Raw genomic sequence first — 27,906 nt, forward strand, 5'->3', positions numbered from 1 at the left:
GAAGAAGCGGGTAGGAAAGCTTAGACCAATGAGTACAGGCGCAGTGGAGAGAAGTTCTTAAACGCAGACACTTTTGACAGTGAGAGGTCCGGTTGCCAGCTTTTCCTGGACCCTCAAAAGTTTGACCTGGCGTTTTTAGTGTTGCCGCTGCTGGGTGGTGGCGGCGACAATGACCTCTATGTCACCAGGCACCAAACCTACTGGCACCCTATATTTTAACTACAGACCATCTAAACTAGGGAAATAAAAGTTTACATTTTACCATTTAAGCCACCCAGTCTGTCATAATTAGTAATAGGCTCTTAGCTGATAAAAACAACAGTCTCAGTGGTTATTCCCAAAAGAGGAATTTTCATCTTGTTGGATAAGATTCTTTATAAGAAAAACATGGTTCTATAATGGAAGAATAATTGCAGAAAGCAGTGAAGCCTGGGAGACAAGTATCTCAGGACATAGAAGCCTTGCTTTTTTTTCTTCAACACACAATCTATAACCACTATAAAGTCACAATACAGGCAAAGCATTCTCTCAGGAATTAATTGGAAGATAAATCAAACCATAATGATTTTGATGATGACAAGAAATGGCGAATTTCCCTTTCACTGTGCAAATGTGATTGCTCCATGATCATGTGACTCTTTAGAAACTTCCAGGTAATGAAGACATGGATGTGTTTGCTACTATTTGAAGAAATTGAAGTAGAAAAATAGAAATCCCTGTGTGATGTATGGGACAGATGAAATGAGGTACAGATAATACAAGGTACTGGAATTGCCCATTAAGTAACAGTCTTTACATTAAAAGAAAGAGAGAGAGACAGAGAGAGAGACTGCTAAAAGGGCAATGAAGTAAGACACTGAAGTTATGGTAGAAGAAGTATAAATTTACTGAGGGACATAAAAGAACAACTGAAAAAACTGGATGTGGTAGACATGTTTCTGGACAGGAAATATCAATATTATCAATGTGTCAGTTTCTTCAAATTAGTCTATAAATGTAATACATTCCTAACAAATATATACATGAGAAATTTTCTGAATAACTATATGACTCAGTTTTATCTAAAAATTTATGAAAACAATAATGCAAAACTCTCCTTATTAAGATATATTATGAAGTTACAAGAAAAATGCATTATTGCTACCAAACTAATAACTCATCAATGGAAAGAACAGACAAACACACACATACACACACAGGGACATATAAGTCTAGGAATCTAGCAGGTGATGACAGGAGTATTTTAAATTAGAGAACAACAATTTATGAAAGTAAATAAATTTAATTTTTGAGGAGAAATATATTCATATCTCTAAAATCATACCAATCTGCATTGCAGACTAACTAAAGTAAAAATGAGACAAACTATAAAACTGTCTGTTTTATAAGTGCTACTGAAGAAAATTAGGATACAGGAAGCCTTTCCACATCTGACACAAAGACAAAATCCCTTAAAAAAAAGAAAAGAATTACAGGAATTAAATGTTACAATGAAAAAAAATTGTGTACATAGGACAATAAACCAGAAAATTCTTAAAACATACTTTAATAAAGGGCTAATATCTTTTCAAGTTAAGATAATGACAAAATGTCTAGAGACTGAGCAATATGCTGCTAAATAAACAATGGATTAAAAGAGAAATCAAAGAAGAAACTAACAATCTGCTTGAAATGAATGTTGGCATCAATATATCAATATATATCAATATATATCAAAACTTGGTGGGACACAGGCAGCACTAGAGGAAAGATTACTGATAATTCCCATGTCAAGAAACCAGAAAGGCACCAAGTAAATGAGTCAAGCATACTTTTGAAGGAGCTAGAAAAACAACAGCAGAGCCATCCAAAGATTAGTAGGAAAAAGAAATAATCAAGGTAAGGGAGGAAAAAAATAGAGAACTAAAAAAAAACAATACATAAAATCAACAAATCAATGAGCTAATTTTTGGAGAAAATCAACAAAATAGATACCCCACTAGTCCAACTAATCAAAAAACGAGGGAGAAGGTACAAACTCACAGAATCAGAGACAAAAAAAATGAAATAAAACAATGTATACCTCAGGCATATACGGAATAATTAGGAGCCATTACCAAAAATAAATAAATAAATAAAAACTATATGTAAACAAATTGAAAGACCTAGAAAAAATGCATAGATTTTTGGACACATATAATTTACCAAAATTGAATCATAAAGTAATTAAAAACCTCAATAGACCTACAACAAAGACAGATATTAAAAGAGTAATTAAATCTCTACCAACATAGAAAAACCCAGGACCGATAGTTTCCCTGCTGCATTCTTCCCAGTGTTCCAAGAACTTATCCCAATCCTGCACAAGCTATTCAAAATAAGAGAAAGGGAACAAATCCTTTCATCCTCTTTCTATGAAGCCAACATCACTTTCATACCAAACCCATATAGAGACACAACATAGAAAAAGAACTACAAACTAATATTACTGATGAACATAAATGCAAAAATCCTCAACACAGTTTTAGCCAACACATTTTAATAATATATCAGACAGATAATTCTAACAAATAAGGTAAGATTCATCCCTGAAACACAGGAATGTTTATCATATGTAAATCAATAAATTGAAGAGTAAAACAACAAGTGAAAAATAAAAACAATATGGTCATCTCAATATATGCAGAGAAGGCATCTGATAACATCAACACTACTTCATGCTTTATATTTACTTGAAAGGCAGATTTACAGAGAGGAATTAGAAAAGTTTTCATCAGCTAATTCACTCCCCAAATGGCCACAACAAATGAAGTTGAGACAATCAAAATCCAGGGGCCAGGAGCCTGGAGTTTCTTCCAAGTCTCTCATAGAGGTGCAAGGGCCCAAGGCCTTGGATCATCCTCTGCTCCTTTCCCAGGCCACAAGCAGGAAGCTACATCAGAATTGGAGCATCTGGAACTATAACCAGTTCCCATATGGGATGCCAGAGCTTGCAGTTGGAGGATTAGCTTCTTGAGCCACCGTGCTTGCCCCATTATTTGTTTTGTTAATGTTGTCACATCCATATCTTCATAATATTCAAAAGACGGAACAAAGACAGAACTGCCATCTAGTACATAATTTAACCAATATTTTTCACCAGCTCAGCTTAAAGAAGAAATATCATGGCATGATTTTGATCTGTTTGTGTATTATTTTTTATTTTGCTTTAAAAAGTGTTTTATTTAAAATAGCTGATGCCAGACTTCACATCAAGACTTCTACTTCATTCTCGGTAGAAAGGAAAGGACACAGTTTAAAACATACACTGTCAGTATTTGTGAAAAAGAATTAAATACGTTCAAGGAGACATCACTTGTCAATGATTAACAAATATAGAATAAATTGAACTTAGTTATTTTATAAAAATCAAGCTAGCAAGACAATAACCATATTAACAGCAAATCATCACAGTACTTTAAATAATCTTGGAATTCTACTCCATTTTATATTACCTTCAGCTTTTTAAAAGAGCTAAGACAGGCCCGGCGGCATGGCCTAGCAGCTAAAGTCCTCGCCTTGAAAGCCCCGGGATCCCATATGGGCGCCGGTTCTAATCCCAGCAGCTCCACTTCCCATCCAGCTCCCTGCTTGTGGCCTGGGAAAGCAGTCGAGGACGGCCCAAAGCTTTGGGACACTGCACCCGCGTGGGAGACCCAGAGGAAGAGGTTCCTGGTTCCCGGCATCAGATTGGCGCGCACTGGCCCATTGTGGCTCACTTGGGGAGTGAATCATCGGACGGAAGATCTTCCTCTCTGTCTCTCCTCCTCTGTATATCTGACTTTGTAATAAAATGAATAAATCTTTATTTAAAAAAAGAGCTAAGACTACATGATTATACAGAATTACTAGATGTGTGCTCCATGAGGGCAAGGACATTAATTTTTAGCCATCTGTAGCATGTACAGCACTGCCTACCCCATAGTAATCATTGAATCAATGAATGAAGATCACCTTATTTTCCTACAAGATGGAGAGTCTTTATAAAGAGTATCATGATTGCACATTTTTATTTTATGTGGACATGCAGAAGTTCATAATAGTGAGGAAAAGTTGGGGGTAAAGAAAGGGCAGCACGCACATGTTCTTTTGTATCTACTGGTGCCAGACGTTTGTCTTCTGTTTAGTACACCTCACAACCACCTCTGAGGTTGCTATTAATTAACACTCCCATTCTAAGAACACCAAAGAACAGGGATTTTAGAGAGATTCTCAACAAAATAAGGTTGTGATATGTGATTAAAGTCTAAGCAGAAAAAAAATGGTCTAGCAACTGCAAACTAACATATAATGAAGAAATTCTAATTATGACTATGAATGTTGAATATATATGACTATATATAATAATAATTTAAATAATTTAAAATTGTGATCTTGAAGAGACAGCTGTGCTCCCATCTTCATTGCAGATTCACTTGTGATATACAGAAACAATTCAAGTATCTATTTGTCAGGAGCCGTGCACTATAGCCACACTGAAGCCATTTTGAATATAGACTTATGGGACAGTGGAAACCCCCGGTTGGCTAGATGCTTGGGAAAGAAGTTATGAAACTAATCACACGCTTAGCTTCAATTGTTCCTAGCAACTGTTTCAGAATGTGATTGATGCTGTACTTACCAACATCTTGTTACTGATTACCTATGCTATTGTCGATATGTTGGTTACTATTGTTGATATGGTGGCTGCTCAAGAACAATCGGTCTTGAGACCATGGCTTGCGTCCCAGCTTCTCTTTCCCTGAGCCTTAGTTACTGAAGAATATAAAAACCCTCAGTTGAAATCAATAAACTGACAGCTTGATCAGACCTACTGTCTTGCTGTCCATTCTTTGTGTCTCTTGTCCCTTCATTCTCTCCTAGGTGGCTGCGACCCCGTTGACTGTCCTGCTGGACAGGACAAATTGGCGCCCAACGTGGATGTGTGCAGACCACCGACAGAGAGAACGCCGTGCCATCATTCATGGAGAGGCCTCTCGTGGTGTCGAAAGGAACACCGGTTGAGCAGTTTCACGGTTGACCCGCCGGAAGTCGAGCTCGTGGGAAATATTCACGGCGCAAATCTTACGGAGCCAAGGTAAGATGGGACAAGCATTCTCATAACATGACCTATTCTTGCAAGGTCTTATAGATTCATTCAAGACACGAGGAATTAGGGTGAAAAAGAAAGACCTCAAAACCTTTTTGGATTTTGTTGGTCTGATTTGTTCCTGGCATCCCCAGGACGGTTCTATTGTTGAGAAAACTTGGTGTAGAGTAGGTGATTGTTTTAAAGATTATTATGAAGTTTTTGGACCTGAGAAAATTCCTGTTACGGCTTTTAATTATTGGATTTTGATTTATGATATTTTAAAGATTAAGTCTCAGCATCCAGATTTACAGGATCTGGCTTTTGAGGGAGAACAATCTCTTAAAAAGAGTCACTCTCGGCTGTCCACACCTATCCCCTCACCTTCCCCAGGTTCTCGACCATCTTCTGTCATTATAGATATTGAGGCAGAGTCCAGTGCCAAGCCCCTGAGCAATCTGCCCCAGAAACTATATGCTCTCAGATTAATAGTCATTCACGACGCCTCTCACCCACCTCTACCTTATGCTTCAGAAGCAGCAGCTCCTTCAGCCCCTGCCTCATTACTAGAAGAGGAGCCTGTAATAGAACCCCGTAAGAGTGAGGCTTCAGATCTCCCCAAGAAGAGTGTAATATGCTGCCCTGTTATTCACATCCCTGCACGAGGTGGTGGACACCACGCCACGAACATCAACCACTGCAGTTTAAAGTTCTAAAAAATATTAAGCAAGCAGTGAAAGATTATGGCACTCAGACACCTTTTACCTTTGCCCTTATTGAGTCCTTTTCAGGCATGCATCTCCCACTTCTTTACCCAACCCCTTAGCTGAGAGAGGCAGGGTAAGATAAGCCATTTAAGGTTTATTAAAAAAAAAAAAAAAAAAAAGAAAGAAGAAAGAAAGAAAAAGAAAAGAAAAGAAAAAGAAAAAGAAAAGAAAAATATGTTCTGTAACTTGATGTAACAAAAGTAATCTGATAAAGAGTGATCCAAATCCACTGTTAAATTAACTTAAAGCATGAGATGAACCTATGTGTGCTTGTTTTATAAAATATCTCCAGGTTAAAGTATTTTGAAGAAGAGTCTGGAAGTTGCAACAGGTTTGAGAGTTATATGTCTCTGTTTTGACATGTTTGGTGTTTGTGCTTATGTTTGTTTTGTCAATATTCTTGGTGTTCTATTATTTTTGTCCGGACAAAACTAAATTTTGTTTTAATATTCTTTCTCCAGTTGTGTCTTTGTCTTGAATTGTTAAGTTGTTGTTCTTGTTCTGAATTGGGTGCGTGTGTGACTGACAGACGAGATGGGACGGACCATGACTAACCCTTTTTCTCTCTCCTGGTAAATAATTTTAGAGAGGTCTAACAAATTTAACAGGACCTGGCCAGACCGGACTCCCCACCTCCACTGAAAAAAAATTCGTGTGTAATTTTCTTGCTATTTGGTCTTCAGCTTATAGTGTTGTCCTGGCATTGATTAAGTCTAACATACAGTATTCAACATGTTCAGTTAAATGCTAAAGGTACTTTTGTTTAACTCATTTAGACCTCTAAATTCTTCAGAGCTTTAAACCAAATCTCATGACTTTGGGGGTTCCAGTAGGATCCCTGGAACTCTCAAAGATTGAGACAAAATTTAAATAATGTACTTGTCATTTAAAATAATTTGGATTATAATCTCACAATATTACAAAATTATGCTAAATTTATTGCATCATATATGCTGTTAAAATAGAAGAGCATTTATGTTCATTGGTCAAAATGTTTCCTACTCATGAAATTGATCCAGATTGTAAATTACTTGTGTTCTTACTTATAAGGAAATATGTGAAATTTTGCCTTGCAGGAGAACAATGGATTCTTTAAAGATGTATAGTAAAATGGGTCATAATGTGTATATTTTCTGAATGTTTGCCTTTAAAACAATGGAGTTGAAGTCTGATTCTTTGTGAAAAACAGTGTTTTAACATCTTCTTTTAAGTAATTTTCATTTTATTGATAACCAAACCTGTTAACTAACTTCAGTAAATTCCAAGGTAGTCTCTCAAGACAACAGCTAAATTTAAGTTTTTTCAGCTCTCTTGACTTCAGTAAAACAGAAGCTTAGGGGAAGCTCCAGGCCTATCAGCCATAAAACAAGGAAGGGATGTGCTTGGAGTCTGCCCTTTGAAGAATTTGGGATTTGACTTTGTCCCTGTTGTGGTGATTCTTATCTGCCTTCATTTTAAAAGGGAAAAATTTCCAAATCAGCTAGAAGAAGACTGAAAAAACTTCTCTTTCCCAGTTTTGAGGAGGATTTGTGCTAAAATGTGTTTCCATGAATTAGGAGAAATGATTGAAAATTGCTTAAAGCCATTGTATTTAAAAGTTGGTATCCTTTTATTAAGAAACTGTCTTAAGAAAAGTTGAGGAATGAATCTTGTAAGCTTTACATATAATTGGCTATAATTTTAAAGATACTATTATAACATTGTGTAAATCTTTAACATTAATACCTAATACATGCTGATGTTAGAATTGATATCTGTATTCAAAAAAAGTTTTTGAAGTGTGTATACATAGCAATGCTAGTAAATACCTAAAAATAAAAATATCTCCAATTTTGAAAGCTGTTAAGAAATTGAAGCATTGAAAAAAAAAATTGAAACATTGAACTTTAGGTAGTCTCTGTTTAATGGGTAGCTTTGTCAATTGTCTATCCAGCTTCAGTAAGCTCTATTCTTGTTCCAACCTTTGAGTTTGTTACAGTTCTTAAACAGTTAAGAGATGATTTTATGCACTAATTCCCATGTTTAAGGTTATATCTCCCTTTTGGTGACTGACTAAGGAAATATACATTTTGCCTTTCAGTTAGATAATCCCTTGTGTTCTGTATATTGTCTTTGTTAAATTCTCATGATTTAAAAGAACTGTGTTTAAGGGTATTTTCTGGTATGTACTTACTTTAAAATGTTTGGGTGATCATTTATAAGTGATAAAAAAAAATTTTTTTTTGATGTGTTGTTTGAATCAGTCTGACTAAATGAATGGATATTATAATGAGGAATCTTTGATCAGATACTTTAAGAACTCTTGGCATATTTAATAGGTTTAACTCTTCTGGTTCTGGAATTTCTAAATAGGCCCCTGACAGTCTCAAACTCAGAAGAATGTGTTTCAAAGGTTGTATCTTTCTGCTAATGAAGTTAATTGTGAGACAAATAATTAATTAAATCTAAAAAAAAAAATTAAATTGGGGGTGAGAGGCAATTGCAGAAAAGACATTGGGAAACCTTGCCAGTGGGGAGCCAGGACAGCTAAGTCTAAAAAGTACAAGAGTGTGTAAAATCCTACAGGTGGTATCAGAGCTAAACATAGATACTTTGTTTTCTAGGATTCTAGCAAGCCTATTGCATCCATTAAAGCTAAAGTTTAATTGTAAACTATAGGTATGGTTTATTCAGATTACTAAGAGCAAAATGTAATTCTAAATAATTGGTAACTTGAACATACTTAACAGAATTCTCAAGTAGCTGTTACAAAAGCTGTTTTGTTTTATGTGTGTTATCTGATATGCATGTACATGTTTATGAATGAAAATTGCCAAGCTAAATCCTTTTTAAAAATTATGTATAGATGCATAATTAAGCTCTTAGAGAGTCATGTCTGTTACTGTTTTCTTAGGACCTACAAGATCTGTTCAGCTTAATAGTTCTACACGATTTTAAATGGACTTACTGCTAGCGTACAGTTTCAAGATTGGCCATGGGAGCCCAAATCCTCATAAGCTAGATGGAAAATATATGAGTATATGTATGCAAGTGTTTAATGATAACTCAGATGTCAGAGAATGTTAAAATGCTCCAACATGGGAAACAGCTCTTACAGCAGACTCATAGACTGTCAATTTTAAGCAGCACTCAGTGGCCTCAGAATCAGCCCAAAAGGCATTCTGATCTGACAGGAGAGCCAGCAAGAGAGCAAGCATATCAGGTGTGGAAAGCCAGGACGCTGCTGCTAAGAGTGTCCCTCCGTGAAGGAACTCAGTGGTCCACGCCCCAGTGCAAAGAAGCAACCACCGAGGATGGTTGTGCTCTTCTCTCAATGGAGGAGAGAACTTCCACTTTGTGTGTTGCCAGGTCTGATGGGGTTGTTGTTGATTCAAGAGGCTTCCACAGCCTAAACATTGCGTGTCTGGAGCCTCAGGTGATAACTGACGTCACATATAAGAGTGCTAATTTGTTAAATCCACTAGAGTCACTGTGTACACTGGCTTCCCATGCAGGACTGTATATTCAGTCATAGTAAAATTAATAGTACACCTTGCTGTATTTTAGTATAAAAATTTATCATCTCAGTTTTTTATTATGTCTGAATATTTAACTCTTTGGCTCTAAGAAGTCAGCTTGCATTTACCTGTTCTGTGATGGTCTTATATCCTGATGCTGTATGCTAATCCTTGCATTGTTACTGTGCCTTCTGATTGATCTAGGTTAGCAATTTTATGCAGCTAAAAGAAGTTTCATGTATTCCATTGAGCTTATTGAATATGTTCCAAAATTTGAGACTTCAAGGAGTTAATTTAGACAGGTGTAAATCTAGTCCACAGTCTTAAATTAAAGTTTACTCTGACAAAGATTGAAAGCTAACAATTCTTTTACATCTAAGTTCTGAAGCTCAAGTATTCAAATTGCTAACCGAACTCACAACCTGCTAAGCTGGGAAAGTTAACTATGTTATGTCTTGTTATTTAGACTTCAAGAAAGAGAAACCTTTCAAGTGCCAGAATGTACATAGAACACCTAATGACTTCTGCCTTCTATCAGGAACCACTAGATGGATCCCCTACAGCTGCTGTTACCCAACGGCGCCCCCCCTCTCAGCAGGAAGTAGTTAAGAACAGATGACGGCGTCCCTTTTCCCTAAAAGCAGCTGGGGTCCATTTCTGTGTTTGGAAATGTAGGAGCTAGATGGGATAATGGGCAGTTAGGGTCCCCGGTTCCTGGTAAAACTGTCTTGTGTACATGTAACAATGTTAGTGTTATGAGATTCTTGAATGTTTGTATTTTCAACAATACTTGTACATTGTTAAATATGTCTTTTTGAATTTCACCAGTCAGCTACTCCCCAATATACCATCATATATGTGTCACTCCAGTAAAAGTCCACAATGTTTTGGCCAGAGTGATAAAAATCAATCAATACCTCCAGGGACAATGGTCTAGTGCCTTCCTAAATTTCACCAGTTAGCCACCAGTATAATTAAAGTAAATGAGACCCGAGTTCTACCCATGTCAGGAGAAGTTATTCTAAATGGCATTAAATTGGCAGCTTGCATGTTCAAGGAATGGAGCAGGATTATGGCCTTAGAAACCTCGATGGTTGCTGCACTAGTAGTTGCCATGCTCTTCCTGTATTGCATACACAAACAGCAAGCCTGGGAGCAAGTTGTCATTGGACAAGCCGTGATGGCACTGGCTGTGGAAAATCCTAGCGCTCAAGTTTGGCTGAGCATGATGTGTTAATAGGTGATCAGAGACGGATAAGATCTGACGGGACTCTCCAAGTGATAACCCCCCACATCATGCCATGCGGCTCCAGTCTTCAAAGAGGCTTGTCTAATATAATGGGGCACAGCCTTTGCCAGATAAGTGTTTAGCCAATGACGGGCACCTTTCTGATACCCCATCAACCTAAGACAGGGAGCCCTGGATGACTGGCAGGGCTGCCCAGAGACGGGTAAGAGCTGAGGGTCCCTCAGAATGAACCTAAGACAGGCAGCGCTTATCTTGCTTCACAAACCTTTCTCTTTTCGCCGCTTTCATTGATATATAGAAAAAAGGGGGAGATGTCAGGAGCCGTGCACTATAGCCACACTGAAGCCATTTTGAATATAGACTTATGGGACAGTGGAAACCCCCGGTTGGCTAGATGCTTGGGAAAGAAGTTATGAAACTAATCACACGCTTAGCTTCAATTGTTCCTAGCAACTGTTTCAGAATGTGATTGATGCTGTACTTACCAACATCTTGTTACTGATTACCTATGCTATTGTCGATATGTTGGTTACTATTGTTGATATGGTGGCTGCTCAAGAACAATCGGTCTTGAGACCATGGCTTGCGTCCCAGCTTCTCTTTCCCTGAGCCTTAGTTACTGAAGAATATAAAAACCCTCAGTTGAAATCAATAAACTGACAGCTTGATCAGACCTACTGTCTTGCTGTCCATTCTTTGTGTCTCTTGTCCCTTCATTCTCTCCTAGGTGGCTGCGACCCCGTTGACTGTCCTGCTGGACAGGACATCTATTGACAGATAAATGGATGAAAGAAATTAGTTATAGAAATTTAATGATTATCCAGTATTGAAAAAGAAGGAAATCATGCCATTTGTGTCAGTATTAATGAACTCTAAGGACATTATCCTAAATTAATACACCAGACACAGGAAGACAAATATATGATTCCACAATATGAGACACCTAAGATACTCAAACTCAAAGTCAGAAAGTAGGACAATGAGATGGGCATGATGGCTCAGTGGCTAAATCCTCGTTTTGCACATGCTGGAATCCCACATGGGCACTACTTTATGTCCTGGCTGCTCCACTTCCCATCCAGCTCCCTGCTTGTGGCCTGGAAAAGCAGCAGAGGATGGCCCAAAACCTTGGGACCCAGCATCCACGTGTGACCTGGAAGAAGCTCCTGGCTCCTGGTTTCAAACCAGCTTAGCTCCAGCCATTGTGGCCATTTGGGGAGTAAACCAGAAGACAAAAAATCTTTCTGTATCTCTTTCTCTCTACACATCTGCCTTCCAGTAAAAATAAATAAATATCTTCAAAAGAAAGAAAGTTCAACAATGGCTGCCAGGATATGAAATAGTTCTTCATTGGATACAAAGCATGTGTAATGCAAAATAAACAAATTATAAAAATCAACTGAATAACACAATAGAGTTCCCAGTGGAACTTCTGTAGTTCAAAATCTGGTAGGATGACCAATTTCATATTAGGTGCTTTTGCCACACACACACAGCAAAAGGACACAAAAGGAACTCTGGAAGATGTATCATGTGTCTATATGCTTATTTGTGGTGATGATAACACAGTTAGCCAAACCATCAAATTGTGCATATTAAATAAGCCTAATTATTCTCTTATAGATTATATTTACATAAGCTTTAAAAACCAAATAGCAAAAACAATTCCTGTAAAATGGGCAAATTAAATAAATGAGCAATCTGAAAATATAAAACACAGCTTTATATTTGATACGTGGAACAAATTCAATCATTACTAAAAAAATACAAATTAAACGCATATATTCTACTTGATTAACACAGATTTCAAAATTCATGACAAGAAGTAATAGATTTGAGAATGTGGGGAAATGAATTGCCTCAGTCACTAAAAAAATGCCATAAACTGCTATAAGCAGTTTTACTAAAAGCTTTACATGTATATATAAGTCCTCATTAGAAAATATCAGTTTTAGAAAAACATCTCAACAACATAACCAGACCAACTTATAAAATGTAATGTGGAAGTTTATTAAAACATTTATAAATGTGGAAAAAATGTAAAGGACATAAAAACAGGGACTTTGTTAAATAATATGTAGTATGCCCACACAATAAAACATTAGAAAATCATTTGTAAAGTGAACATTGATTTTACAGTTAAAATCATGGAAAAATATTTTATGACATCCTTGAGGCTAAACATAAAACAAGTTAGAAAGTCTATTGTGATTAATGTTCCTAATTCATAAAGCATGTATGTAAGTCTATATGTAAGAAGATATAAAATATTTGTCAAACTTCACATAATTATAATAAATAATAATATGTAAGGGAATTTTACAAGTGCATACTTTACATGTAAAGGTTAACTGAAGAATGAGGTTATAAGTGGCTTAATTTTTGCTTAGTGATAAAAACTTTTTGAAAAGACTATATTTTCATAATCAGAAAAATAGTTAATATAATTTTCCTTTAATTAAGATAATTTCTTAGAGGGATGAAACTGGAGTTACTTGTTCATCTGAGTATCATTTGCAATATTATGCTTAACTGTTTAAAATCCATACACTATTCATGCCACAGATTGATTTAGGACTTAGTCAGGACCTTTTGTTTCTTTATAAAATCTTCAGCTTTGAAAACCCTTAGAAAGAAAAAGAGAAAACTTCACAAGCAACTGCAGCATTCTATATTCTGTACGGCTTTGAGTACCGAATCTGGAAGTGAGAGTGCCTTTGACTGGTTCCTATCAATCACAAAGCAATTCAGAGGCACAGATCTCCAAGGAATGCGGCACACCAGCAAACAGCTTCACAACATGTGTCCAGCAAGAAGGGTTAGTGGGAACATGGCTTTCCACTTTAAATTTTAGGAACTGGAAAAATGAAAATTCTCATTTTTCTCGGTCTGATACAATATAGAATTAATAGAACATTTTCTAAAGTAAGATACTAAAAACTACATTCATACCAACTAGCTGGGAAGGTATAGTAACCCACTAGTAAATATTAAGAATCAGAAAAATCTCTAAAAATGTCAATAGTAAACCATCCCAAAGAAATAAGTAGGTCTATCTCATATGAATACATCTGTGTTAATAAGTTTGATTTTTACCCATTTTGAGTTAACTTTTCTTCATTCACCATCAGTGTCCATGCTAATAAATAATAAGATAATTATGTGATTTTAATTAATACTAAAACCTTTGTGGTTTTTTCCATACCCGTGCACTAGATGTAAAGAAACATGTCAAATAGGGAAGTTGTTTAGTCATTCAGAAATGGGTGTTTGGTATCAGGAAAGAACACGTAACTTGGGACCATGATTGCATCTGTAAGTGTCTCTGTGATCCACCACACACACACACCCCTCAAACTCATTTTGTAAATGTAGGATTTACGCTCACTTTCTTTTCCCTGAAGATGAGCTGACTCTTTATTGCTGTTGAATGACGGAGGTGCCCTGAGACAACTGACATTTACAAGACTTAACCTGAGCCCCACCCATTGCACAAGCTTGGAGTTTCCGTTTCCATGGAAACAAGTCAGATTGCCAGAAATGAGGTCACTTAGAAATGATATTTTATACAAGAAGCAGTACCCACTACCAACATATTAGTTGAAACAGTGATTTGTTTGCAGCTACTTCTTTTTTTTTTTTTTTTGTAAAGAATGAAACAAATACCTGTTTCCATGGTAGCAGATTAATAAACGTCAAAGATAGAGCTGAGCTCTACTTCTGGCAGCACCCCATGCTCTGAGCCCACTGTGCTGGGAAAGCCACCTGCATTATGGGGCTATAAAGATGTTTCTTAAAACAATAATGCAGATTAATTACTTTATGTTCATATGTTTCTCAAAGATGGAATATATTAACTAAATGTAAGGACATAATACTTTTCATAATAATAGATATCATAATAACTGCTATTTGTTGACTGTCCACAATTGACATATTATGCAGGGTGTTATGCTGTAGTTATTTCCAAGACTCAGTATCATTATCATCATTTTACGCAGAAATTGAGATTCATTGAAGATTGTGTGCTTATCAACAGGGACATAATTTTTAAACCAGCTCTGGCTTCTCTCTCACCTTATCCCAAGGGAAGAATGGAATCGAGCGACTTTGTCCCCACCCTCTGCTAACCACAGTGTTACTGACAGACTCCTTCCACCCAGGGAAAAACAGGTGAGAAGTAGCAATGTTTAGGATCTGTCAGTTTCCCTGAAGTCTGAGAATGGAAGCTGATTTCCAGTGTGACACTTTTCCAATGGAATTTAAGGAAATATTTTTCTTCTTCACTTCACCTTCTCACCATCAGCCAACAACCTGATGTTACTAAAATGTTTTAGAATATGTTATAAATTACAAAGTCTTGGTGTAAAAATGAAAACCTTTTAAATTCATAATCAACTACTGAAAATATCAGTCAAATCATAAGGCAACAGCAGGAATTGTCTTTATTCTGAAATCACACCTTTCTGGCTTACTGAACAATGTACATTTCTAATACTCAATGAGAGGCATAAGGGGCCACATGGTCTTCAGAAAATTAGATAAGGACAATGGTCATTTAGGTCTGTCTGCAAATTAATTTTGTCAGAGTTAAAAATAAACCCCCAAAAGCTCAAAGGACATACTTAGCAGAAATTGGATCCATGTCAACGTTAGAACAGCTGTCTTCCACATTTTTTCTCAGGCAAAATGTTGGTGGAAAACTGATATAACAGATTGCCTCTCCAGGCAAAATAAAATGGATGACTTTAATGTCAGCACAGGAAGAAAAGAAGGGAAAATTCCCAAAAGAGAAACTCGATGCTCACTTTTAATCTATGTCAATATTTTTCTATTAAAGTAAGAAAAGAAGCCATGGAGTAGAACAATTTTAGGGCATTGAAGCAGAGACATCCCTGATATTACAATGACAGAATTTAACCTGGAGCTTCTTGCCATCTGTGTAATAGGGCAAAGTTATTTTCACTTAAAGAGTTCAGGAGATTTGCCATAAAGACCCAAATGACATTTAATTTGAAGGTATAATTACCTTGTTTCCTGAAATCTCAATACCTTCCCAAAGACCAAACACTTTTTGAGAAATAAAACACAAATTCTCATGGGAAGAAAAAATATTCTAGGTAAAATGCAGTTTGATTTCTACTTAAGCTACAAACCCTCTGCTAATTCAATTTTTGTGTCTTTAGAAATGAAATTTAATGGGTTGGCGTGATGGCTCAATTGGCTAATCCTCCACCTGCAAAAGCTGGCATCCCATAAGACTGTCAGTTCATATTCTGGCTGCTCCACTTCTGATTCAGTCACATCCTCATGCAATAGCTGCTTGTGAGCTGTACTACCCCTGGGATTGAAGACAGGAAATGTGCTCACTTATAGTCCTTTGTCCTCTCCACCTCCCATGCTCCTGTGCCCATGATATTCCTAGAACATAAAGAGGGCACTACAAGTCACTCCCACTGGAATTTCCAGTACAGAATGCTTTCAAAAAGTCCAAGAGCTGCCAGAATAAATAACAGATCCAAGATTACCACTTCCATTACTGGAATCATCTCACAGTCGAAACTTGGTAGTAAACTACACAAAATCGATCAAATGGAATCCAAGCCAATATTACTTATCAAATGGAAACCCAAGATCCAACACTCTGGAGAAAGTAAATATTACAAAAACCATCCAATACACTGACATAGATACAACTTGTTTCACTAGATACAAAAATATGAACATTAAGCCACAAGTAAGGTTATAAACAACAGCATTATGGTGACTCCAAAATAATGCAATAATCTTCTATTTTCCAAAGATTAAAAGATAGAAATAGATCTTTCATCAATTAATTCACTCTGGAAATAGCCACAACAGCAGAGCAGGATCAGGTCAAAGCCAGGAACCTGCAATTGCATCCAGATATCTTCTGTGGGTGGTAGGGATCCAAGTATTGAAGTGATCTTCCACTTATTCATTAGGCACATAATCAGAAGTGAAGCCACTAGCGCTCAAACTACTGGGCATATGAAATGTTGTCATCACCGGTGGTGACTTAATGCATTGCACTACAACAGCCTCAATGCAACGAAGTTTGACAACAGATTCAAAAAAAAAAAAAGGAAACTGTTGAAATCTCTGCTAAACCGTTTGTAACATAATGGTCCCAACTAGAGATCATAACTCTCAGTGAAATAAGCCAATTCTAAAAAGAAAAATGTCATATGTTCTCTTTGATATAAGGTATTGTCTATGCCTGCAATGTCATGATACACTTACATAGCAAAATGACAGACTGGTGACTGTTGTTGAAGGACGATAAACAGTGGGCAGGGAGGGGTTAGAGGAATGGGAATGGCGAAGGTGGAAGGAGAAATCCCTGGGCCTTTGGAACTCTATCATGAAAAATCAAAATTAAAACAAGAAAAATGAATTTAAAAATAATTATGAATATGTTCATAGACACAAGAGAATATATACAACTAACTATAAACAGAAAGCAATGCATGACGTGAGAAATTCAATAATAACATTGAGATCTTAAAGAAGAATTAAGACTTGAAAATGAAGCATGCAATAAGCCACAGATAAAACATCAACTGTAGACTTCATTACGTGGAACAGAGAATATCAGAATTTAAAAACATGTCACTTAAAATAGCTAAGTCAGACAACAAAATGAAAGGGCGAATAGACATATAGACCTTTGAGACACCATGGCATGCATAACTATATTGATGCAGGAATCCCTGTATTAACAAGAAATTATGACATAGAAAATGCATTCAATAAAATAATAGCTGAAAAACCAAAGAATCCGGAGAAAGATATATGTACCCAAGTGTAAGAGGCCCATATATGTGGCCAGAAAAGAACCTCACTGCAACATATTATAATCAAACCTGGAAAAGGGCTACAAGAACAGAAAAGAGAATTTTTAAATCTAAAATAGAAACACAATTCTTCAAAAGAAATTTTACTAAAACGAGAGTAAAGTTTTCAATAGAAATTTTATATGCCAGAATGGAATGGAATGATAGATTCAAAGGCCAGAGATAAAATAACGCTAATCCAGAATAATTTGTTCAGAAAAATATCTTAATTTATAGATAAAAAGAAACAAAGGTGTTCCATGAGAATCAAAAGTTGAAGGAATCCATTACAACCAGATTTGTCCTAAAAGTAATTAAGAGAGTCATACAGACAGAGCCACTAAAAGAATAACTACCATGAAGATATTATAAAACCAACAAGGAAAATAACATCAGATATCAGAATAAAAAGAATATATTTTTTTAAAGATTTTATTATTATTAGAAAGCCGGATATACAGAGAGGAGGAGAGAGACAGAGAGGAAGATCTTCCATCCGATGATTCACTCCCCAAGTGAGCCGCAACGGGCCGGTGCACGCCGATCCGAAGCCAGGAACCTGGAACCTCTTCCGGGTCTCCCACGCGGGTGCAGGGTCCCAAAGCTTTGGGCCGTCCTCGACTGCTTTCCCAGGCCACAAACAGGGAGCTGGATGGGAAGTGGAGCTGCCGGGACTAGAACCGGCGCCCATATGGGATCCCGGGGCGTTCAAGGAGGGGACTTTAGCTGCTAGGCCACGCCGCCGGGCCCTAAAAAGAATATTTTAAAATGAAAGCTCAACCTCCCTTCTTCCACTCCTTCTCTCTCTCCTTTCAAAACTCTTTCCCTCCATCTCTTTCTTAGGAGAAAAACACAAATCTTTAAAATTATTCCTTGCTTTACTGAGAAGCAATGGAAAGATGTAAACTAAATAAGAAGCTCCAGTGATCATCTCCCCTGAGATGACAATTTGAACAACTATTCACACCTTAAGACATCTCCAAAAGAACAAGGAAAGAGAGTAAAGTGTAACAGAACAGTACAGAAACTCCAGAGATGGGATGCCAGGGTCTCAGGCAGTGGCTTAACCCTCTGTACCACAAAACCAGCCCTAAAAGGGTAAAATTACCAGGAGCTCATTCCCTAATGAAAATGTAACTCAGCATGTAGGCCAAAGATCAGTAGTTTTTTGCAAATTTATTTCACATACATTTTAAAGAAATGCTTGGCATTTAAACTGATGTTCATATTACCACCTTAGCATATTTCCTCTACCTTACATTACATCTTAGTTTCTGATCAATATATCACTTACGTCCAAAACTTAAATTCATAAAATTTAAGATACCAATATATGTGGTTATCAATGCACTTCTATAGGACCATGAAATGCTCTATGTCTGTAACTTGTGCAATGGAATTAATTGTCATTTAATTATAACTTCAGAAGGTCACAAATGAATATTTAGGATAAAGTGAATACAGGAAGACAATTATTCTAACTGTGGTATTTGACATGATTTATTTATGTTCCCTACTCATAAGTTACAAAAACTCAAGAAATCAAGGCTCCATTTAGTGATACTGAGCAAAAGAAAAAAAAAAAATGATGATGCTTTTAAGGCAGATGCCCCAGGTGTCCACACTACTGAAATATATCACTTTCCCAGAAGTAACAGAAAAACCATTGATGGTGCTTCACAGGCCCCTAACTCTGAAGCATAAAGAAACTGTTATTCCCAAAAGCTCTTTGATTTCTAGACTTTAAAGACATTCAGTAACACTACCACTGAGTTCTGAAATGGCAAGCTAATGCGAATGCCATGTATGGTGAGAAATTTCATATGAGCTCTGCATTGTCTCATTGGTTACCTTTTGGAAAACACTTATTAGATACAGGAAAAACAACAAAAGGAGAAGTCAAATGCTAAAAAGGCACAAACTTTCCTTCAGAAGGTCTATATTTTTCTGATGAGCAAGACATGAATAAAAATAACAATGTCACACCAATAGTATTTGGCAATAGCCATCAATGTTAATAGTTGTATCTTTGATTTGTTGCCTTTTTATTCACTGATTTATTCCTTACAGCATAATAAACATTAAATACATATCATGTTGATTGAACAAACCAATAATCAGAAATGTCAAATAAATAATTGGGCTGCCTCAAGAAAGAAAGTGCTTTTGACACCTGAGAGGTCCTGGAGCTGGGTTGGGGTTTATGGGAGATGGGAAACAGAGAAGGAATTCCAGCTGCATTATCCTAGTTAGATGCTCAGGTGACCTTTATGCTGTCTTCCGGTTTTATGAAAACAAAACTGAAACTTCCTGAGAGCAAGAACGTTAGTGAAGCTATGGTCCATGAAGGTTGCCATTGTCACTAATCTGCTTCCACCTTCCCTCAGCAACCTCGGGGATTTTTTGTTTGTTTCTTATTTTTAAAATCAGTAGACTATAATATTGTCATCTGTAGCAACCAAGATGTTCCATGGTAACACCAGAAATTCTTTCTCCTGTGTGAATGAGAGGTATCACTGTTACGCAGTCTTCTCTTTCTTTCCCATCTCCATTCTCCGTAGGCCCTACTAACCACTATTCTGTTCCCGACATCTACTAGATCATTTGTTTAGATTTCATTTGTGAGTAAGATTGTATGATAGGTACTGTTGTCTTTCTGGCTAATCTTACCTAACATAACGGCCTTTATTTCACTGCATGTCTATGTGTATTTTCAATTTCAACAGATTCCATTAACATGCTTCCATTCGTTGTCTTGTGAAAAATGCTACAGTAAACATAAAAGTACAGATGTCTCAACAGTTGACTTCATTTTCTTTGGGTTTAAATCCATACCTCAATTGCCGGATCACACTGGTAATTTTACTGTTAATTTTTTGAGATACTGTCACACATTTTCATTGTAGTTATACTAATTTACATTTCCACCAATAATGTGCAATGGTTTCCCTTTCTCCACATCTTCACTAACTTTTACTGTCTCCGTTTTTATAATGGCCATTACAACTAGAGTCAGATGACATTTCATTATGGTTTTTGTTTACAACTTCCTGATGAATGTATTGATGAGAATTGTTTCAGCTACTTCTTTATAACCAAGTTTATTGACAACTTTGTAGTTGTTGCTTTGCTATTTCATTGAGTTCCTTAAGTAATCTGGCTATTAATTGCTGTTAAGATTAACAGTTTTTTTCATTCTGTGGGTTTGTGCTTTACTTTGTTCAGAAGCTTTCATCTATGATAAAACTGTAGATGCTTAGTTTTCCTATTCTGTGCTTGTGGATCTTACCCATCAAATTTTTATTATTCCAATGCTATGATATACTTCCCCTATGTTTTCTCCTAATACTTTCATAATACCAGGTCTTAATAGATAGTGTAATTTCATCCTTTTTGCTGTGTGGATGCTCACTGTTCCATCACCATTTTGAGAAGACTCTCCTTTCTTCAATTTATGTTCTTAGCAAGTTTGTGGAAAATCAGTTGGTTGTAGATGGTCGGAATACATTTGTCTCTCTGTAATCAATGAGTTTTCTGCTTTCTTATATTTTGTCTTACTTATTAGTGTCTCTTTCAGCTTAGAGAACTCTCTTGTAGGACAAATGTGATGGTACTACATTTCTTTTTTTTTAAATTATTATGCATTATGTGACAGTTTCATAGGCTCTGGGAATCCCCCCACCCCTCCCCACGCCCCTCCCCCCTGGTGGATTCCTCCACCTTGGTGCAGTATTACAGTTCAAATTCAATCAAGATTCTTTCCTTGCAAACATATACCAAGCATAGAGTCCAGCTACTTATTGTCCAGATGGGTTGAACAGTTTCTTGGGGAGACCATTTCTGGTCCAAAGTTAGACCTTGTAGAATATGATCCCAGTCAATTAAGAGTCCCAATATAACATTAACAGCAATTCTTATCTGTTGTTTAAGGAAGTGTATTTTCTCTGAGACTAAAAACTTCTGCTACTTCAGCACTAGATGGAACCCTAAATCAAGGACTGTTGTAAGTCTGCTGATGATGTGTTGTCATTGTTTCATCAATAGAGGGCACCCACTTCTCAGGTATATTCCAAATCTGCATCTAGGATGTCGTTAAGAATAAACTCCTAGTGTTTTATTTTAAGCAAGGTTCAAACATGTTCATTTAAGAAAACTGAGTTTTGGACAGAAAAATATTGCTGACAAGTTTGAACATGCCCCCAGAATGAGAAACGTTTGTGAACTGTCTGAGGTTGGGTACAAGCTGGTATTCAAAATAGATCTTAATAAGCAGGATACAGAATCTAGTGTCACAGCATAGCAGAATAAGCCAGCACATACGATGTAGGCATTCGTAAGAGTACCCATTCCAGTTCAGGTTGTTCCACTTATAATCCAGCTCCCTAATAATACTCTGAGAAAGCAGTGAAACGTGATCCAAGTGTTTGGGACCCTGCTATCCGTGTGGGAGACTTGGATGGAGTTCCAGGTTTCTGGCATCAGCCTGGCCTAGCTTGGGGAAGAACTATAGCTACAGAAAGTTTATACAATTACCTTGGTACTTCTTGGCCTTTCCCCAATTCTCAACTATATATCTCTTGTGAACAGGAAGCACATATTCAGAAGCAACAGTGAAGACATGTTGATAGGTGGGAGGTATTATGAAGACTACAGTGGAACCAACTGGGTTCATTCATTTGGGGAAATCTTACAGCTTGAGGTAAACTCTAGAGTCCATATTTGCAAAAGTAAAATCAAGTTTCTAGGAAGAAAGTGAAAATAGGAACACTCTGAATCCAAGATTCAGATTCCTTACAGAAGAAAGAATATTATAGGGTTTCAGGAAGATAGACACATTTTAAGGGCATGATTTTCCTGGGATGACACATTTGAGTCTCTGACTTATTCATATTATTAACTGTATGATACGATTAATATCTTAGCCCAGTATCTTAAGTATTCCAATGGTTGGAAAAATAAAAATTCCTTAACCAAAACAAATTGCAAATATTTGTCAGTCACATAAAAATGTGAGAGAAAATTAAATCTGACCATGATGATAAGCAAAGCTTTCTTAATACTTTTGTTTCAACAGAGGCCCAGATGAGAATTGTGCCAATGCGTTACTAAACAGAAACCTAGTGCCCAAGAAACAGCCCTGCTTGAACTCCTCTTCCCTCTCCATGAAGTGAATAGCTCTGGCACTACAAAAACATTATCCAAAAAACCTAGGAGGCTATTCTGGTATTGTGGATGCATGAAGGGGGAAAAAAAAATCAATGAGCAAAGCACTCAGTTTTATATCTCTGGATTATAAACCATGCCTTGAGATGGCCTGAGAAATAAATGTCAAACGTGGAAGGACTCAATCAGTTGCTACCCAGAGAAAACAACAGAAAAGCCAATGTAAACTCAAAGAAATATCAGGAGAAAAATAATTTCTATATCTTCCTGTTCCTCACAACTTATCTTTCATATAGCCATTCAAATTCCTTTTCCTTGGAGATACTGCTGCACCCACAGTTTTCGACTGTGTTCTTGCAATCACCACAAGGATTAAAGAGACACCATAATTTTCATTCAATATTAGGTGCATTAGCTCAATTCCTACAATATTTGCCTGAGCCATCAGTGCCATCTTACCATTCATTAGCAAGTCTGAGTCATGGCTATATATATATATGGATTCTAGAAAATACTGAAGTGCTTATAAGATCATATATATTTTAAGATTTTCTTATTGGAAAGTCAGATAAACAGATAGGAGGAGAGGAAGATCCGTCCAATGATTCACTCCCCAAGTGGCCCCAATGGCCAGAACTGAGAAAATCTAAAGCCAGGAGCCAGGAGCTTCTTCCACATCTCCCTCGCAAGTACAAGGTCCCAAGTCTTTGGGCCATCCTCAGCTGCCTCCAGGGCCACAAACAGGGAGCTGGATGGAAAGCAAGTCTGCCGGGACATGCTCTGGCACATGCAAGTTGAGGAGTTTAACTGCTAGGCCGCCTGCACCAAGCCCAAAATCTATTTATTTTTATTAGCAAGCCAATACACAGAAAGAAAGAAATGCAGAAAGGTCTTCCATCCACTGGTTCACTCCCCAATGGGCTGCAACAGCTCAAACTAAGCTGATCCCAAGTCAGGAGCTTCTTTCAAGTCCCCCATTCAGGCACAGGGTCACAAGGTTTTGAATCATCCTCTACTGCTTTCCCAGGTCACAAGCAGGGATATGGATGGGAAGTGGAGCAGCTGGGATATGAACCAGTGCCCATATGGGATCTTGGCACATGCAACACGAGGACTTTAGCCAATAGGCTGCCGTGCAGGGCCCTAAAATTATATTTTAATACTGGCACAAATAAGAACATAATAACTTTCCTATTGAATTAAAGCCATAATTAATTCATCCCAGGTGTCTATAACTAAAACAAGTTTCTGCTTGTAAAATTTAGCTTCTTTTGAAAAGCATTTAAAACTGTGTCATTCCATTTAATAATTTAATAATTTCAATTTGAGATACATCGGTCATTTGATTCATTATATTTTTCTTTGTGTAAACAAGGTGACCCTGGATCATCTATGAATTTATTCTTTTCTTTCTTTACTAACATTTGCTGTGCTCTTCTTAGGTGCAGACTCGTGTTGGTAGATGCCTAGAGATAGAAGAGTGAATGAGATGTGGAACCAGTGCCCAAAGCCTCACAACAAAGCAGAAGTGATGTGAAACCATCTAAATCAACACCTAAACAAGCACATTGCTTACAATGTGTGGACAAGGAGTTACAGAAGCTCAAAGTAGCAAGGTACTGCAATGCAAAGGGCAACAACAGAGATGGCACTGAGACTGAACAACCCATTTAAAGAATGAAAATACTGGGAGGAAGAGGATGACTTAGAGGGGGTAGGAGAAAGAAAACCAGCAAAAGGATTGTTAATAGTAAGATAAAAAGGCATGACCGGAGAACATATTGTGTAAAGAGAGGACACGAGATAAAGCCAGATGAAATACAGCATATAGTGAATGCTAAGTTAAAAATCATTGAGTTTGTGTCTTTTTTTTTTTTTTCTACAACATCCATTGGCAGACCTTGGAGCTCTGTGAAGTGAAGCGACAGGATTTCTCCTTCTAAGTTTTAGGAAGAAAATGTTATGACAGGATACCAGATGTGTATGTTTTGAATGTGGATGCAGGGCTATGTGCAATTCTTAATAAATTAGAACAAGGAAAATGTAAATGGAAAATTAATGGTTTTAGAGATAACAAGTAGATGAGTTTTCCAGATGAAATTAAAATGTCAATTTAATTATTCTGTCAATAGTCTTTTCTGAAGTATGTTGAGTCTAAATGAAGCAGAAATTTCCAAACTGCTGCTTACTGATTGTTTCCAGATGTTCTTGGCTTCCACTTTGTTTCTATATCATGCAGGACAAGGAAAGCAGCAACTGCCACTCTAACACGTCTGTAGTGCTCACAGCACATAAAGAAAAATGACAATTGACAACTATCTGGCTCTCTTGATCAAAACAGACCAAGAAAATCTGTAAAAGATCAAGCAAATGAGACGTTATCAAGTTACCCAGAGTGACAGTCAATCGTGATGACTTTAGGCCAATCACAAAGTGAAGTGATAGATTTGTTTGTGGGCACTCACTATGCAAAACAAGAGTTTTTATTTGGAAGGCAAACCTCAGTCTATTTTGGGAAAGAATTCTAAACAAGCCTTTCTTAAATAAACATTGAAATAGACTAAAACCAATTCCTGTATAAAAGACAACACTAACCATAAACAGATTTATCCATTATTCTAAAGGAAAACATTCCTTCTAACAGCGTAACTACCTGACACACCACTGAAGTCTTTCCCTGTCCTAAACTGTTGGCTTCTTCATACTTTTTAAAAGATAGATAGATAGATAGATAGATAGATTTATTTATTTATTTATTTATTTTTGGAAAGTCAGATATACAGAGATGAAAAGAGACGGAGAGGAAGATCTTCTGCCCAATGATTCACTCCCCAAGTGGCTGCAATGGCCAGAGCAGAGCCGATCTGAAACCAGCAGCCCAGAGCTTCCTCCAGGTCTCCCATGAGGGTGCAGGGTCCCAAGGCTTTGGGCCGTCCTTAATTACTTTCCCAGGCCACAAACAGGGAGCTGGTTGGGACGCGGAGCTGCTGGGATTAGAACCAGCAGCGATATGGGATCCTGGAGCATGCAAGGCAAGTATTTTAGCCATTAGGCTACCGCACTGGGCCCTGGCTTCTTTAATTTTAAAACACAAATAATTAATTATCTTCTTCGGGACTTTTCAGGTATGGTGTGTGTGTATATACATACACACATATCCATATCCAGCTGTGTTTATGGACTCACTCCATGTGTACCTTCTATATTTGTAAATTCTTTTCTTTTGTTTTCTCTGTGATATTTTATTAGGTGATATATATTTGACACATACATATTGATCATAAAATTACTTATTTTCAGTGTGATACAAGATAAAATAAAAAATACAATTTATTATAACACTCTAAGACTTTAAAAATATACTTTTAGCACAACTATCCACCACTTATCAGAGTGCTCATGTATAAAATGTCTAACACATGTATGAAGCATTCCCTCAAAAAAAGATTTTTTCCATTTCAATTCAGCCTCTTAGGTAGCTTTTGTCTATTGAAAGAATTTCAAAACGTGGATGTTATGCTCATTTGTACTACCTCTGATGTAACAAGTTTCTTGATTAAATTCTTTCACAGTCAAAGACATATGCCAGGGTGATTATGCAGTTTGAATGCATTTTTCCATTACTATGAGTGTTTCTGATCTTTTTGGCAAGTTGTTTCTATTGATGGGAGAATAAAGGTCATTAACAGAGTAAATATAAAGTGATTTCATTTCAACTAAATCCTTTTATTTTACCCGTGCTTTTCTCCAGAACGTGAACACAAAGAGTCATAAGCAGGTGAAATGACAGCAGTGGCAGAAGAGATGGAGAGCAAGACCAGCACGCCTTCCACCAGGAGAAACCTCAGACATACAGAAACAAAACACATGAAGACGCGAGGAGCATCGGTCTTTTTCTGGTTAGACACGTGAGAATTACCGTTGTGTTACCATTTGTCATCATTTTCATAATCTTATCCTTTTCTCTCCTTTTTTTAAAGATATGCCTGTTTACTAGAAAGGTTGATTTACAGAGAAGAGAATGAGGGAAAGTGAGAAAAGGCTGATATAAAAAGAGAGAGAGATCTTCCAGCTGCTGGTTCATTACCCAAATACCAACCACAGCCAGAGCTGGGCCAGCCCAAAGCCTGCAGTCAAGATCCTTCTATGTGAATGTCAGAATATTCCATTTTGTTAGAAAAAAGTATAAGCGAGCCAGTGCCCAGATGGGTCTCAGCCTACTGGTCCACGGAGGGCCACAGATACATGGTACACTGAGTGCCCAGGGCCGTGCACTGACTGCAGCCTCAGCACACCAAGGATCCCACAGTCCACACAGTTGGCAGGGTGCCAATGTCCCTGTATACCTTCCTCCTCCATCTACCCTTTATGGTAATCCATTCTGTCCAAAACAGCTTCAGGGTGTGGGCCAGTCACACAGTGCCATTCAAAGGCATGTGTGCCCTTAAACTGATTGGCTGGTGTGGCGTACACAACATATATTTACATCCTATAGAATTACTGTTACTAACCCATGGCTTAATCTTCTTGCCCCACCCTATATAAGCACGTGCTTAGCTGCCAATAAATGGACACCTCACCATAACTGTCTCCAGTGACTTTCCTGTAAGGAGTGCCAACGCCACACTCAGTTGCCTGTGAGGGTCATCTACCAGCCAAGACCTCAGCAAATCAGAAATGTTTTAGCTACCTGAAATTTAGGACAGTTTGCCTGGAATGGAATGGACTCTGCTATATCCAATTTTAAAGGAATGATTGCAGGGTAAATAATTTCAGACAATTCTAGAGAGAAATTGTTGATCCACTTTCCATGAAAGCAGTATTACTTCTTTACAATAATTCCCACTAAACGCATTAGCCACCCATGGTATTTGTGATTCCATAATTTACTGTGATTCCGTAATGTACTTTCTTAAAGCTTTTTGTATTCCAGAAAAAAGACTATCACTTTATCAGCTAGCTGGCTTCCCACCAATTCTTCTGGAAGTTTCCCAACTAGCACTCCATTCCCAGGTATTCGCATTATGCATAATTACTCACAGATGGCTGAACCGCTACCCATTCAGATAGCACAGACACATCCTCAGGCTCAGCTCTCCAATCTGCAGCAGTGGACTTAGAAGAGAACTTCGGAGATTCTACATTTCAGAATCACTGCCCAAAACTGCTTTCAGTTCATGATAAAATTTCCTTTCTGAACAAATCTGTAAGTGCACTGAGACCTGGCCTCTCATCCAGCACAATGAAGTAGAATTGATTACATCTTTTTTTTTTTAAGAAATTTATT

At 37.2% G+C, this 27,906-nt stretch overlaps 2 long non-coding RNA genes across 2 annotated transcripts in view; one reads left to right on the forward strand and one right to left on the reverse strand.

Moving 5' to 3' along the window:
• The window catches only part of LOC131479907 (uncharacterized), a 187,563-nt gene that overhangs the window by 24,898 nt on the left and 134,759 nt on the right, over window positions 1-27,906 (reverse strand). The gene's annotated exons all lie outside the window — the stretch shown is intronic.
• Window positions 19,646-26,518, forward strand: LOC131479906 (uncharacterized). Its single transcript, XR_009245157.1, has 3 exons — window positions 19,646-19,966; window positions 24,062-24,235; window positions 26,371-26,518. It is a non-coding gene; the product is annotated as an uncharacterized LOC131479906 (long non-coding RNA).

The sequence above is a fragment of the Ochotona princeps genome, chromosome 3 (genome assembly GCF_030435755.1).
Source record: "Ochotona princeps isolate mOchPri1 chromosome 3, mOchPri1.hap1, whole genome shotgun sequence".
NCBI lineage: Eukaryota > Metazoa > Chordata > Mammalia > Lagomorpha > Ochotonidae > Ochotona > Ochotona princeps.